Source organism: Oryctolagus cuniculus, chromosome 8 (genome assembly GCF_051225735.1).
Source record: "Oryctolagus cuniculus isolate XC-2025 breed Fujian yellow rabbit chromosome 8, ASM5122573v1, whole genome shotgun sequence".
Classification (NCBI taxonomy): Eukaryota; Metazoa; Chordata; class Mammalia; order Lagomorpha; family Leporidae; genus Oryctolagus; species Oryctolagus cuniculus.
The window spans coordinates 143586862-143603078 of record NC_142874.1 but is presented as its reverse complement, the minus strand read 5'-3'; the positions used below and the strand labels follow the sequence as shown (position 1 = coordinate 143603078).

General features: G+C 42.6%; 1 long non-coding RNA gene and 1 other non-coding gene across 9 annotated transcripts in view; one reads left to right on the top strand and one right to left on the bottom strand.

Annotated features, from left to right (window-relative positions):
- Positions 1-16217, bottom strand: part of LOC127487367 (uncharacterized) — a 412078-nt gene that overhangs the window by 29988 nt on the left and 365873 nt on the right. For 3 of the 8 annotated variants that reach the window (XR_016212236.1, XR_016212231.1, XR_016212234.1), the window contains one exon: positions 2718-3247. The exons of 2 other annotated variants lie outside the window; for them this stretch is intronic. This is a non-coding gene — a long non-coding RNA (uncharacterized LOC127487367). Of the gene's footprint in view, positions 1-2704; positions 3248-16217 lie in introns of those variants that run through there. 3 more of the 8 variants (XR_016212242.1, XR_016212221.1, XR_016212230.1) reach the window with 3 other exon arrangements.
- LOC127487376 (U6 spliceosomal RNA) lies at positions 9261-9366 on the top strand. Its single transcript, XR_007914202.1, has one exon. It is a non-coding gene; the product is annotated as a U6 spliceosomal RNA (small nuclear RNA).

Sequence of the window (16217 nt, the reverse complement as noted above, 5' to 3'; positions counted from 1 at the left end):
TATCTGGGCAATCCTATGCAACAATCAATTCTAATGGTTGTATTTCCAGGTCTCTGGACAGTGCAGTTCTCTCAGTTAAACTACAATTGGAAATACATATTATGTCAAGGAGCACAGGAACAGTGAGCCATCACAGTGTTAGAAAAACTCATATAACATCAAATCCATTTAAACGTGGCACATCATGGGGTCAGCATTGTGGCGTATGCTGGCATCCCATAGGGATGCTGTTTCCATCTGGCTCCCTGCTAATGTGCCTTGAAAAGTAGCAGAGTGCAGCCCAAAACTTGAGCCCCTGCACCTACATGGTAGTCTCAGATGAAGCTCCTGGTTTCTGGCTTCAACCTGGCTAAGCCCACATTTGGGGACTGAACAACTGGATGGAACATCTCTGTCTGTCTCTCCTTTCTCCCCGTAACCATACCTTTCAGATAAATAAATATATCTTTAAAAAAGATAAAAAAGAACATCACACCAAACATATTTATATTTAAGATATAACAATTGAAAGCAGAAATGCACATAGGAGAACATCTAGTAGATAGTATAACAAATGACTTTTCTTGCCAAAAAATTTTTAAAATGAGAATCCATTTGACTGTAAAGTAGGTTACGGCATGGTCTTTAACTTGGCTGGATCCTCATTCCCTCATGAGAAAAAATACATGATAAGCAGCAGCAAGGAAGCGAGCTGTTAGTGGCAGAACAGAAAACAGAATCCAAATTCCTCCCATCCCCCCACCTCACCAAGCTGAGGTACATCTCTAAGATTTCAAATGCTAAAGCACTGTGTATCTGACGTACTTGTATTAGTTCCCTATGGCCACTGTAACAAGTTACCACAAATGGAGTGACCAAAACACATTTCTGGAGGCCTGATGTCCTGCATCAGCTTCACTGAGCCAGTCAAAGTCTCAGAGGCTTCACCTGGGGCTCTAGAGTGAACTCCACTCCTTTTCCCTCCCTGCCCCTGCATCTACATCACTCCAACTCTCAATTTCAGCGGCATCTCCAAACCTCTGTTCTCTTTAATCACCCTCTCCTCTGTGTGCCTGTGCCATCTCCTACTACCTCTCCTGATAACGTTTAATGCCTGCCTGAGTCAGCTAGGGTAATCTCCCCATTTTAAGACTCCTAAACTAATCAGATCTGTAAAAATAACAACTCTATGGGACATTGATTGGCACTTTTATGTATTCCAGCTGCACAGGACAAACTAAAAATCATGTGAAGTATATAAAGAGAATTATAAAAAGTAGTTTCTATTTTGCCTGACCAACATCCATTCATCCCTTTTATTTATATGACAGTAAGCCATGGTTACCATAAAGCAGGTATTCTGCTTTGTATTTTCACGTGCAGTAAATCATGTGATGTTGTGGTTTCCACAGTCTTTGTGGGGTTACTATCCTTGTGGCAAAACATGCGACTCCTACTAAAGACTCGGCCAATGCATAGAAACTGTATGATATAGTCACAGTCCCCTGCTTTGAGGATCGTGTTCTTGTGTTTCAAGCCAGAGTTTAGAAGGCATTTAAAATCCACATGTAATTACATTTTCCAAAATTCTAAATATGAATGAACATGGCAATATTTTGGTTGCCTAAATGAGATCCCAGATAGAAGATCAATACGGTTGTTTTAAGTGACATCAATTTTTGCTGCATCCTAATTCTAGAAATGGTGCTTATTCCTGGGCTAAAAGTTAATGGTATATTCTTTGTCAGTTGCTACATGAAATATTGAAGTTTAGTATTGTATAAATTTTAAAAGAGCATAGGTTTGGGGCCTGTGCTGTGGCTTAGCAGGTAAACTTGTTGCCTACAGTGCTGGCATCCCATATGGGCGTCAATTTGAGTCCTGGCTGCTCCACTTCCATTCTACCTCTCTGCTATGGCATGGAAAACCAGTTGAAGATGGTCCAAATGCGTGGGCCCTCACTACCACGTAGGAGACCCAAAAGAAGTTTCTGGCTCCCAGCTTTGAATTGGCCCAGCTCTGGCCACTGTGGCCATTTGTGGACTGAACCAGTGGATAGAAGACTTCTCTGCCTCTGCTCTCCGTAATTCTGCCTTTCAAGTAATAATTCAAGTAATAAATAAATAAATCTTTTTTTTAAATAAAAGAGTATACGTTTGCTTTTATGAACATTTATTGTATCACTAGGTCATCTACTACAGTTCAATATTTGTATATACTTCTATAACTATGAAAAATTTTATCTCAATGTGACTTCAATTAACCAAAGTTAAATAATATCATAGCCTCTGTTTCCTCCCCTTTCACCAGGAAATGTCATTGGTATTAATTCCTAAGAGCCTGGCGCTACTCTCTGCATGTCTGTGTCCCCCTGAACTTCAAATATTGGAATCACAATTGGAAAGGTGAAGGATTCAGGACCCTTGGTGGGTGATTAGGGCACACGCATGGAACTTCATGGTGGGATTAGTGCCCTTATAAAGGAACCCCAGAGAACTCCCTTGTCCTTCCATGTGAAATACAGTAAGAAGGCACTACCTAAGAGCCAGGAACCGGAACCCTACCAGAACTCAAATTTGCTGACACTTTTATCCTGGACTTCCAGACTTCAGAACTGAGAGAACTAAGTTCATGATCCTTTTAAACGCCCCAGTTTAAAACATTTTGTTACATCAGACCCAATGGACTGACACATGGTGTTTGCAAAACACCATGTATTTAATCAACAATCATTTCATAATTATTAAGTTACTCAGTACATAGGATCAAAGTTAGATGGTCAAGATAAATTCACCCTTTGAAAGTTTATTGAAATCAATGCACATTCCATTGAATTAACCATGTACAGAACTCCATTTACCAATCACGTGTCTCAGAGCTCAGAAGCAAAAAGAGTAGGTCTGGATATTGTATGAAGGCTTGAAAATGTGAAAGAATGCTTCAGTTTGTTGACTGTCAGTGTCTTTTTTCATGTTTTCAGAGGAAAAACGATACAAATTATCAGGCAATGGTTAACCTGAAGTCCAGAAAGTATATGAAGAACTTGTCAGATTGTTTCCAATACCACCAAAGAGAAGGCTATCACCCTGTCTTGTCCAATACGTTGATTGCTGTGACCAATTCCTGATCCCCGAATGGGGACACGGCGTCTCTGGATCAGGTCTTGCTCTTCTTCCACATTCTCTTAGGATACTTCCAATGTCCATCTGCTTTATGGGCTGATCATTGTCCACCAAGAAAACACACTGGGTGTGCTGACCTCTGCAATCTGATCACAGAGAAGTTGTTGCTTTATGATCCATTCAAAAAACATCCTTCTACTTTCAACCTTAGACTCCTGTTAGGTTGGTTGAGTCAGTTTATCTGTATCTCAACAGATGTACAAACCTGAGAATCAGCCTTGGGATGTGGTGAATACACCACGTATTTGCCCTCTATAAATCCCACCCAAGAGGTAAGTCGCTCCATCAGGTGCCTGTCTACCTCTGCTCACTGGTGCTCTCATTTATCCACCCCAGGCATGTGTACTGAGCACCTACCAACTCTATCAGGTACTGTGCTAGGAGGCGACAGAGTCAAAATGGTTTGTATAACCCTTAGTCTCATGAAGCTTCCTGCCTAGTGAGGATGGAGGGGCTGTACAAAATACTACTAGGTCAAATATGAAGGACTGATCAGAGGTTCACCAGGGAAGTGGGGATAAAGGACTACCAGAGAAGAAGAGAGCATAAAGGAAAGTCTGACGTGGAAAAGAGCAGGAACAATCAGGAGCAGTAAAAGTCTGCAGGAGAATAGTAGTTCAGAGAGCTGGAGAGGTGGGCCTAGGCCAGACTGTGCTGAACATGGCTAATAATCCACAGTAGGGACTCTGCTTTGTTCTAGAACCAAAGAAACACTTAGGAGGGACTTTATCCTTGAAAGTCATGTCAAGATATTGTTAGACTGGCATCTGTCTTCACCAAATACTTACCAGTGTATCTACTGCTGTACCATGATTCCAATCAGCAAGCAGAAAATAAAGGCAAGGGGAAGTTACTCTTTCTTTTTTATTTTCAACAAGCAGAGCTGTTATAAAAGACAGTCAGGACTTATGCACCATATTCAGCCAGTAGTTGAGTCGTATTTGTTGAATGAGATTTAAATTTGAGGGGCTGAACTGAGTGCCTTTAAACAAGTCACCTCTCTCAAAGTTGCCTACAGGCCCCAACTTGAAGTCCTGGAGTAATTGCTAAAACTCCCCAGTGTCTTGTATATCACCTGCCTCAGCCATTCATCTCACCTCCCTGGCTGCTGAAGCCTTTTGAGTCTGCAATCTGTCTTAGTCTGTTTTGTGCTGCTGTAAAAGAATACGACGGACTGGGTAATCCATAATCACAGGGAAGTGTTGGCTCACAGTTCTGGAATGGGGAAGTCCAAGACTGAGGGGCTGCGTCTGGTTTGAGCCTTGTTGCTGCACCATCCCACGGTGGACAGGCAAAGAGAAGGTAAGAGGGGAGCAGAACTTTTACCTTCTAGCAGGAACCCATCCCTGTGATAATTATACCAGCAATTCACCCATCTGGGGGAAGCCCTCATGGTCTCAGCACATCTTAAAGGTCCCACTTCCCAACACTGCCACACCAGAGACCAAGTTCCCAACACATGCTTTTGGGGGGACACATTCAAACCCTAGCAAATCCGTACTCAAGTTATCAGGCTAAGGAAATATCCATATGTCACTTAAAGACACCATGCTGAAAAAGCGACCAGGAAGTAACTATTAACTTTCCTGGATCCCAGAACCCTGTGAAAGCATGATAGAAATGTCCGCATTTCTTTCCTAGTAATCTGTGTGCATGTACATACACACATGCATTGCACATATGTACACATGCATGTGCACGCATGCATATACACACATTTTTGTCATATGATTTCAGAAAACTATGCATAACCTCTAAAAATAATCTAATTCCAGAAAACAGCAACTGAAGCCAGCAGAGAAGGCAGGAGGAAGTAAGGAACAGTATGTGGGTTAACCAGAAGAGGACTTCCCCAGGGAGGGGGAACTATGACTGGCACCTAGTAACAGGTGCCTACGGCTATGCTCAAGCCTCCTTCTCCTCTTAGCATAGCCCAATATTTTACAGAACTCATTCCAACATGTCTCCCAAAAAAGGAAAACAGTTTCATGGCTTGTAGTGGTCTTCATAAACATAAACGTGGTCAGGAAACCCTACCTACATACCCTGGAAATATTTATAGATTTCACTTGCTAGGAATGGTGTTGGAAAGGCATCTGGAGGGGAGGAAGAAATCAGCAGCGAATCTGACCATAAATCTATCACTGCTCTTTTTGCAAACTGTCCTTCCTTGGCTACTTCTAGCCACAATGCCCATACATAGCTCTTTACCATCTCTGAAAATGTGCGTTTATTTTCTTTGTCCTGATAGCTGTTACTATTCCTAACTCCCACTTCCTTTAGAAACAACATTCAAAGAATCTCTGAAGTTTCCCAACAAATTGTGTGAGTTTGCAGCAGTTACACTGCTGCCAGAGACGTGGAATCACACCAAGAGCTGGCGTTTCCCAAAGAGCACCCCAAGGAGTACCAGGATTCCCACTGAAAATCGCCCTTCTGATATTCGCAACACAATGTGGGTAAAAGATGTTAAAGAATATACATATATTTCTGTCTAAGTCATAAATCCATGCCAAGTAAAACTGTCACTCATCTCAGAACATTGACTGTGACACATACTTGCATGACATGCTCCAGTTGACTTCCCGCCACTTAAGTCATCTGGAGCTTAACACACCTCCCCCTCATCATCCCAGCACAACTCCCAGACCTGAGAACAGACAGAACACTGTGCAAAACATGGTTCTATAGAACATGGCCCTCATCCAAAGTGCATCCAGCAAGGGAAGACGGCAAAGAAGCTAAACCTAAGAGCCCACTAGAAAGCTCATTACCAAGTCCACGTTTCTCTCCTGGGATGATAGGATTTTCTGTTGGTAGAATAAAAGTTAAAATGGACCATCTGTCACTGGAAACTTCACCAAAGAAATAGATCTTCAGCAGAAAGTTGAGTTTTCAGAAACAAGTTCAAAGCAGCTTGGCATGAAGCTTTGGAACCAGAAGAATCCTGCTGAGCAAACTCTGGAGAGTGTATGTGGGTTGGGGCAGGGCACAGAAAGGAAGTGTCCGCAAAGCCCTGGCTAAGGAAAGACCTGATGTGTGGCCTCCAAGACGGGAGCCTTAGCACAGATTTAACAGTGAAAAGCCAGGAAAGGGAACTTCAGAGCAACACTGCAAGGTACAATGGTGAGGAAAGGGACTATGTGCCAAAACCCAAGAGCAAGGAACAGCACGGAGAAGGGAGGGAGAGCTCCTTCACAGAGAAACCACCGACAGTGTTCAAGATGTCCACGCCCTGATGGCTTAGGAAGGACCCATGTGCTCTGCAAAACCCAGTACCTAAGGCTGATGAGAACCTTTCCTCCCCTCTCCAGGAAATGGCTGCCATTGCTGAGAGAATAAAACAATTCTGAAGCTAGAGGAGGTAACTGAAACGGATAAACAGAGTAAGAGGCAGAGGGTGGGACTCCTCCCAGTTCTGGAGGAGGCAAGAGATAACAGTGCTGAAGTTACAACCACAGTGAGAGGCAGTAGAGGGGAAATACAAAGACACTCATAGGCAAGCATCAGAAACTGGTTTTGACAGTCACATTTTCCCTTGTAGTGATGATTAAGAAAATCTCTCCCACTGAACCTGTTCATCCTCTGTCAGAGGCCACCTTCTGCTCACCTGCTGTGCCACAGGTGCCATAGTGACCACAGCCTGGGGGAGTGAAAATGACACAGCCACGCACAGCCCCTGGAGGTCACTGAGCTGGTGGGAATGGGGCAACATCCCTCCAAGGGGCATGCGGATCCTGCTCCGCCCCATGCACCACTCACCTACTAGTTCAGATTACGAAGCACGGACTGGCAGGACCACTGCATGCTGCTGCCCAGGGTTCTCCCTGGTCCAGGACAGAATACCCTAACTGGGAAGCCCTCAGGCTGTGGGGGGGCAAAGGGAAAGAAACAGCCCCACTTTATTATGACACAACACAGTCTGCTTCTATGTGTTTCTTTTCACAAACACACAAGAGTTTGTGTTTTTTTTTTTTTTCTGCAAAGAAACCTTTCATAATGAATACAAATTTCATAAGTACAACTTTAGGAATACAGTGATTCTTCCAACCATACCTGCCCTCCCACCCACACTCCCACCCCACCTCCTCCTCCCTCTCCCATTCCAAGTCCCATTCTCCATTAAGATTCATTTTCAATTAACTTTATACACAGAAGACCAACTAAATACTAAGTAAAATTTCAACAGTTCGCGCACACACAAACTATTTGAAAACAAGTTTTATAGTTATATATATATATATATATATATATATATATATATATAACTCATTGAGGAAAGAAGGCCCACGTGGGAAGTAAGTGCACAGTGAGTCCTATTATTAATAATCAACACTCTTATGTATGATGTCAGTGATCACTTGAGGCTCTTGACATCAGCTGCCAAGGATATGGAAACCTTTGGAATCCACAGTCTCCATCAGTATTTACACAAGGCCATACCAAAGTGGAAGTTCTCTGCTCCCTTTAGAGAAAAGTACACCCTTCTTTGATGGCCATTTCTTTCTAGTGGGATCTCTCTCACAGAGAGCTTTCACATAGTGCATTTTTTGCCAGAGTGTCTTGGATTTCCACACCTGAAATCCTTTCATGGATTTTCAGCCAGACCAGAATGCCTCAAGGGCTGATTCTGATGTCAGAGTGCTATGTAAAGTGATTGCTATTCTATGAGTCTGCTGTGTGGACTGCTTCTCATGTTGGGATATTCTCTCCATTTTAATTCTATCTATTCTTATTACCAGACATTTAATCTTATTTATATGATTTATTTAAAATGTACTCCAATCTATATGATCACTTTAACAATTAATATGGTCACTTTAACACTTAAGGTGGCATTTTTACCTCCCAGCTTAATGGGATTTGGGGTCCCATGGCAAGTTTTTGAACTGTACCCTTAGAAGTAAGCCCCTAGGAATGTATGCAGAAATATACAGCTTTACAGTTATAAACTTCCTCCTCCCTCTCTTATTCCCACTCTTATTTGTTACTGAGATCTATTTTTAATTGGCTTTATACACATATGATAAACTCTATGTTACGTAAAGCATTCAACAAACAGTAAGAAGAAGAGAAAAAAAACTGTTCACCAACCCTCAAGACAGGATTGTTCAAGTCACTGTTTCTCAAACTGTCGATTGCACTTCTACAGATTTCTTTTTAGGTGCTCTGTTACCACAGATTAGGGAAACATATGGTATTTGTCCCTTTGGGACTAGCTTATTTCAGTAAGTATGATGTTTTCCAGATTCATCTATTTGATTGTAAATGACTGATTTCATATTTTTTACCATTGTGTAGTATTCCACAGAGTGCATATCTCATAATTTATTTAACTAGTATTCAATTGACGGTCATTTAGGTTAATTCCCTGTCTTAGCTATTGTGAATTGAGCTGCAATAAACATAAGGGTGCAGATAACTCTTTTATTTGCCGATTTCATTTCCCTTGGGTAAATTCCCAGGAATGGGATGGTTGGGTCATATGGTAGGTCTATATTCAGATTTCTGAGGTATCTTCAAACTTTCTCCCACAGTGGCTTTACCAGTTTACATTCCTACCAACAGTTAGGGTACCTTTATCCCCACATCCTCACCAGTATTTGTTGTTTGCTGATTTCTATATGAAAGCCATTCTAACTTGGGTGAGGTGAAACCACACTGTGGTTTTGATTTGCATTTCCCTGATGGCTGTTGATCCCAAGCATTTTTTTCAAGTGTCTATTGGTCATTCAGATTCCTTCTTTTGAAAAATGTCTGTTGAAGTCCTTGGCCCAGTTCTTAACTGGGTTGTTTGTTTTGTTGTTGTGGAGTTTCTTGATCTCTTTATATATTCTGGTTAGTAATCCTTGCATAGTTTGCAAATAACTTCTCCCATTCTGTCAGTTGCCACTTCACTTTCCTGAGTTCTTCTTTTGCATTACAGAGCTTCTTAATTTTATGTGTTCCCATTTGTTAATTTTGTCTTTGATTGCCTGTACCTGTGGGGTCTTTTCCAAGAACTCTTTTCCTGTGCCAATATCTTTCAGAGTTTCCCCAATGTTTTCTAACAATTTGATGTTGTTATCAGGTCCTAGATTTAGGTCTTTAATCCATTTTGAATGTAGTTTTGTATGCATATACTAAAATTGTAATGATACAGAGAAGATTAGCATGGCCCCTGTGCAAGGATGACATGCAAATTCGTGAAGTGTTCCATATTTTTTAGTGAAATAATAACAAAAAATTTCCTTAACCTGGAGAAAGAAAGGGACATCAAGTACAGGAAGCAAACAGAACTTCTACTACACGTGACCATAAAAGATCTTCATGACAACACTGTAATCAAACTCTCCACAGTAAAACATAAAGAAACGATTCTAAAATGTGCATGAGTGCCAGATTACTTTCAGAGGATCTCCAATTAGACTCACAGTGGATTTATCAGAAACCCTATTGGCTAGGAGAAAATGGCAAGATATATTTCAAATCTTAAGAGATAAGAACTTTCAACCCAGAATACTATACCCTGAAAAACTCTCATTTATGAACGAAGGTAAAGACATTCCATGACAAACAGAAATTGAAAGAATTTGTCACCACCCGCATTTGGTTCTATTAGGGAGTCATACAATTCTAATAGGGCACTGTACAGCAAGTATGGGAAGTGGGCTTTAGCCTAGTCACTAAAACGCCTGTGTCCCAACACAGAGTGCCCTAGGTTCAATTTCCAGCTCCAGCTACTGACTCCAGCATCTCACCAGTGCAGACCCTGGGAGGCAGTGGTGATGGCTCAAATAACTGAAGTCTTGTCATCCTCAGGGAGACTTGGGTGGAGTTCTTGGCTCCAGTCCCAGTCTGGCTCCCACTGTGGAGGGCATTTGAAGAGTGCAACAGCAGATGAGAGTTCTGTGTTCCTCTTCCCCTTTCTCTCTCTCCCCTCCATATCTCTGCCCCCCCCCCCATAAGCAGATCGTAATATAATAGGAAACTGGAAAAAAAAAGGAAAGTCACATATCCACATGCTGGATGATGCAATGGATGCTCAGGGAACCCAGGGGAGCAGAGTCTGGTGAGAATCCTGCACTACCACCTGCTCTCTCACCCCATGTAGTGCCTCAATGACCAGCAACAGTCCAGCTCACATAAAACTAGGGAACAGAGTAGAGGCAGAAGGACAAATAACTCACTTACATTTTTGCTTTATATGGAGAGTAGCTCTTTGAAAGCACCAGGAATTGTGTCACAGAGCCTGTCCCAAATCCTCAAAGTTGTCTTCCTTTATCCCCATATTTAGGAAAACAGCTGAAACAATTTAGTTTCATGCAAAAAGTAAGGATACTTCTTTCCCAAGGTTAAAAGATAAAAAGAAAATAAAATGATATAGTTTCAGCACTTAAAATGTTCTAAAAGGTCAGTAATATATTTTTGAATGCTATCAGAGAATTTATCATGAAACTTTAAATTACCATTAAATCACAGCAGAGGATTACATTCCTGACACTGTGTGGGGTGGTGCATAATCACCAAATTGCAGTGGGATGAGAAAAGAGAAATCCTCACTGTAACGTTTCACATGGGATGGTTTGCCAAGAACTTCTCTTTCTCAGAATAGTATTCTGATTCTCCAAAGAGTTATCTATCTAGCTATCTATCATATTCAATATAAAACATATATATAAACCTCAAAATAAGAGTTGTCAGTGCAATTTTCAAAAGTCAGAACACGCAAATATGCTCCTGATACATATACAAAATACTCAATATAACATGTACTTATGATATTCCAATTAAGAGTTCCTTATATCAAGAACTGTTTTAAAAACTCAGGAAAAAAAGAGTATTTCTTAACAAGTTTCCTAAGAAATTTAATAACATTCCCTTAGTTTTTGTTTTATTTTCAATTTTTTTTTTTTTTTACTTATTGGAAAGTCAAAGGGACAAAAAGAGAGAGCTTCAGCTGCAACAGCCAGGATTTGGTGAGGCCAAAGCCAGGAACCAGGAACTCAATCCAGCTCTCTCATATGGGTGGGAGGAACCCAATGACTTGTGTCATTGCCTGCTGTCTCCAAGGGTGTGCATGAGCAGGAAGCCGGAGTCAGGATCCAGGGCTGGGAATCAAACCAATGTGGACCATCTCGAAGCTGACTACTGCTTCCTTAATTTCTAAGGACAATGTTTTCAAATAAGATGCGCTACAAACTCAAACATCTTTTAGAGTCTGTTCTCCATTATTAGCAATTGAAAGCAGAAGAAAAATATTTTCTTCAGAAAATCAAGTCGTAGATGACAAACATGCAAGTTTCTCTGTCAATTGAAATTTTTTTTTATTTTTTATTTAGTAAATATAAATTTTCAAAGTACAGTTAATGGATTACAATGGCTCCCCCCCCCCATAATTTCCCTCCCACTCACACCCCTCCCATCTCCCGCTCCCTCTCCCATCCCATTCACATCAAGATTCATTTTCAATTATTTTTATATACAGAAGATCATCAATTGAAAAAATTTAAAATAAAGAAAAATGCTCCCTGCATAAACCACATGTGTGTTTTGCAAATGTACTCTCAGCTCTGATGTGTGAGGACCAAGGCTGCAAGTTTGTGGGCCGAGTCTTGTTCTCCTCAGGGCCCAGGAGGGATTCAGCAAAGCAGGCAGAGGCTGGCCAGAGAGAGAAAGGGCAGCACTAGGACAGCTTCCGCCATTGCCGGCCCCATCTTCCTCGATGTTACTCCTCGCATTAGTCAGCAGCTGAGCAGGAAATGGCAAAGTCAAGTTCCTATAAAATGAAGAAAATCCAGCAGATTTCTGTTCGCAATGACTTCTGGCCTCAAGGGAAGGTGGAATGCTGCTACCAGAGCCTAAGAAATAAGGCTGGGGGCACAGGACAGAAGACAAATCCAGTCCACAGGAGCTGTCGCAGGAGAGGGATGGGGAGGGGATGATAAATACTCTAATCTCACTTTTCTTGCCCCTATTCCAATTAGCTTCCTACAAAAGTTAATAAACAAACAGCTCAGTGTCTTAATACAGCACACAATTACTCTCAGAGTTCTAACAGTCATGAATCTCATGGGGCTAAAATCAACATGTTGGTAGGCCTGGTTCCTTCTGAAAACTCCAGGAGAGTCTTGCTTCTTCAGGCTTCTGGAAGCAGCCAATCTTCCCCACACTTGGGGCTACATCCCTCCCACCTCTGCCTCCATCATCAGAGCTCCTGGTGGGATTTTTACCCCCTCAGTGTGGGGAGCAGGGCCCGTCTCCCGTAACATGGCAGGGCCCGTCGCCCAGGAGACAAATAAGTACTAAGACTGTGGACAAATAAATACTGAGGACAAATACTGAGATTACCGAGACTAGACTAAACTACTGGAACTGCTAAGACTAACTCTATGCACCTGATCTCCCACCATATGGCGCTGAGAGGGAATAAACAACTTCCACACAGCTGCCTCACCAATTCAGCTAACAAGCTGCAGGAGCTGGTCCTGCCCCTGATTGGAGGAGAGCAGCGTGCTCAGCGTGTGGGGAGAGAACGCCAGCAGAGTCGGGATTGGTGGAAGAGGACTATAAAGGAGGAGAGAGACAACATGTACCAGGAACATCTGAGCAACCCCTGAGAGAGCCAGCCAGTGGTGTGCCGCTCCTCTGTGGAAGCGGGGGAAATGGCAGGGGTGCCGCCCCTCCGCGGGGGGGGGGGGGTGCCAGCAGCTAATCTGTGGGGACCGAGGAAAGAGACAACAGCAAATCCATTGCTGCTCCTCTGTGGAGGGGGGGGCAGCTAATCCGGGAGGACCGGGGAAAGAGACAACAGCAAATCCATTGCCGCTCCTCCGCGAGCCTGTGGAGCGAGCGACACCTCAGTTCCTGTTCAGATAGACAATGGATCCACCCAGATCATGCAGGATCATCTCTGGCCTCTTAAGACCTTAGTTTAGTCACTTCTGCTTTTTCTGTCAGAGAAGATGAGATGTTTGTAGGCCCTGGGGATTGCAACGTGCATGTCTCTGGGCATGAGGGCTTTATTCTGCCTTCCTTCTCTGATCTCCCACTGAACCAACTACAGCCAGAGGGCAAAGGGAGATCTTGATGCACTCCATGGCGGTCCGCATCCAGGGCACAGATGGTGGTGAATGGAGGGGATGTGGCTCAAGAGGATCCACCTGTAAGTGCAACTGGGCCTCCCGCCTGGCGCAGGTAAAGCAATCTCCGGCACCATCCCGTTGGACTCCCAACACATGAGAAGGCTCTTCTTTCAACACAAAATGCTTTGAAGGAAAAAAAGGCTCTGCATTTTGGAATGTGGGTCCCACATAGTTTTCGGGTCATTTTCACTTCAGAAGGAAATGCAACAAACTGACTTTTGAACAAAAATTTGAAATGCTATGTAAATGCTGATTTTCAGAGAAATCTTGATTCATTTTAATGATCATCATATTCCCAAAGGTTATATATGTGCTGCGTTGGAATCAGCTATATTTTTATTGGTAACTCACAACTCTTATCTATTTTCAAGTTGAGTGTTGTGTTTTACATTTGTTAAAACTGAAGTTTAATGTTTACTATTTTATTGTGAATTATCTTCAAACTAAAAAATAAAGGAACAGTTCAAAGTCCACTCATTGAAATAAAGGACAAAATTAGTGATGAGATTGGTAAACTGAATTCTAAATTCAAACTTTCGCAGTCCTTGTTGCATCAGTCTGTTCAGCCTGCCCTTACAGGAGACCACAGCTGGGTGGCTTACACAGCAGAAATTTTCTCACAGGCCTGGCAGCTGGAAGTCCACGATCCTGAAGCTGTCGGAGTGAGTGTCCAGACAGGCCTCTCTCTTGGGCTTGCAGCAGCCGCCTGCCCCCTGTGTCCTCACACGGCATTCCTGTGTACTCACCTGGTGAGAAAGCATGTGTCCCTGTGTCTCTCCCTTTCCTGTCAGATCAGAACCCCAGCTTATGACTCCATTAACCTCAATTTCCTCCCTAGAATCCCTATCTCCAAATACAGTCAAATTGCAGGATTAGGACTTCCACATAGGACTTTGAGAGACATAATCAGTTCATAACAATTGTGAGCAGAGCTCCAAGCAGTATGGAATTTGAGATTGCATAGATTGGAACCACTTCATTCAAAAGTGTGACTTCTTCCAAATGGTTGAAAAAGGAAGGAATAGAGGATAAAAAGACAATCCACTATTGATCATCTGAAAATTGCCCTTTAATATACGACGATATGCTTGCCTCCAGCTCCCAGGGAATCCAAAGTTGTGAGATTTTTCTAAAGAGTGGCATGAAGCCATCAAAGCCATCAATCATTTCCAAGGAAAATATGGTAAATTCTCAGCTGAACCAATTGACTTTTCTTTCAAGGAAGGAAAACAACAGAATATTCTCTATAAAAAGCCAGTTTTTCACTTGAAAAAGACAAAGACAAGACCGAAATCTAAATACATTTAGAAAATGAAAAAGACACCATGGGGTGGGATAAAGTAGCAATTTAGAGATTCAGATCCTCTTTATTGAGCGTCTGTTGCGCCCAGGACCTGGAAATAAGAGCTGTTCACACAACCTGGCCTCAACAACATGTTGGGAAACCCAATAATAAATAGGTAAACAAGCAACGTCATCACTGACTGTGATAAATGCTATAAAGTAGACAGGGAGAGGAGACACAGCTGCCCAGTGAAGCTAAGTTAGAAATAGCCAATCTCATCTCTACTTTAGTCAGTGGCCTCCCTAGGAAGGTGAAACTTGAGGGGAGACCTAAGGCAGAAAAGGAAGCAGGCATGCAGAAGGGAGGAGAAACAGGTGCTAACATGCAGGAGGGATACAGCCCCAGAATGTCTGGTACAGAAAGGAGGCTGGTGTGGTGGGAGGTTAGGCCAGGCTGCTATCTCTCTGGTTTCTTTCCCCCACTGGTGCAAATGAAATGACACAATGGGGCATCTTTGGCAGTCACACTCCAACACTGTAAACGATCATGAAAAGAAACTTTTCACACCCAAATGTGGCTGAAATGTGAATCAGGGATTTACACCCTTCAATCTCAGAAGTTGGAACATTCAGTGAGTTTTATCAAAATTGTTTAACTCAGAGGCAGAGAGAGACAGACAAAAAGCACTCCTCTCCACTGGTTCAGTTCTCAAACACTGGCAACAGCCAGGGCTGCGCCACACTAAAGTCAGGAACCAGGAACTTACATTTGGGTCTTCCACATGGGTTCGGTGGCAGGGACCCAAGTACCTGAGTCCTCCTCACCTGCTGTCAGGAAAACTGGAATCAGGAGCAGAGGCAAGAATGGAGCCCAGGCACTCTGATACGACATGGGGGTGTCACAGGCAGCATGGTAGCCGCCACACAAATGCCCACCCCACAGTGGGCTCTCGAGTGGGATACATGCAAGTGCTCATCAAATCAGTGTCCCAGTGTCTGAAAGTGTGCTTGATTAAGAAAACGAGTTATAATTTCTGAGGCCATCCATACCTGACAAAATATCCAAAACTGTAACACAGCATCACCAAACAGTGGTACCATTCCTGACAACTCGGAATTGTAAGGATTTTCATTCCATAGAAATAAAAGGAAATAAATCTGAGTACTGGTGGAATCCAACCTTGCACTCAGACCATGTGCCTACGAGCCTGATTACAAATGAGGCAAAGGAGACTCCATAGCTCACCACCCTTTTCATGCTCTATCACAATTACAGGAAGTACTACCTTCTTGTAAAATATCACTTTATCTTTCTCACTTTAAAACATAGTTTTCAATTAATTAGTAAATACTCTATTTGTCCTGTCTCATGCATACCAGTCTAAGTTCCTTTAAGTTATGAGAAATTATGTGTTTCAGGACACATCTTTATCAATCGTCAAAGATGAAACAGCATGAATAAAGGGGAATGATGCCACAGTCTTGAAAGGAAACCAAAATGTAACACAGTATCTAAGATGCATGTTGTGCAAGGAAAAAAAATCTGAGGGAAAAACAGAAAAGTCCATTTAAGAAGGGGTGAGATCGGCCAGCACCTTGGCTCAATAGGCTAATCCTCCGCCTGCGGCACCGGCACACCAGGTTCTGT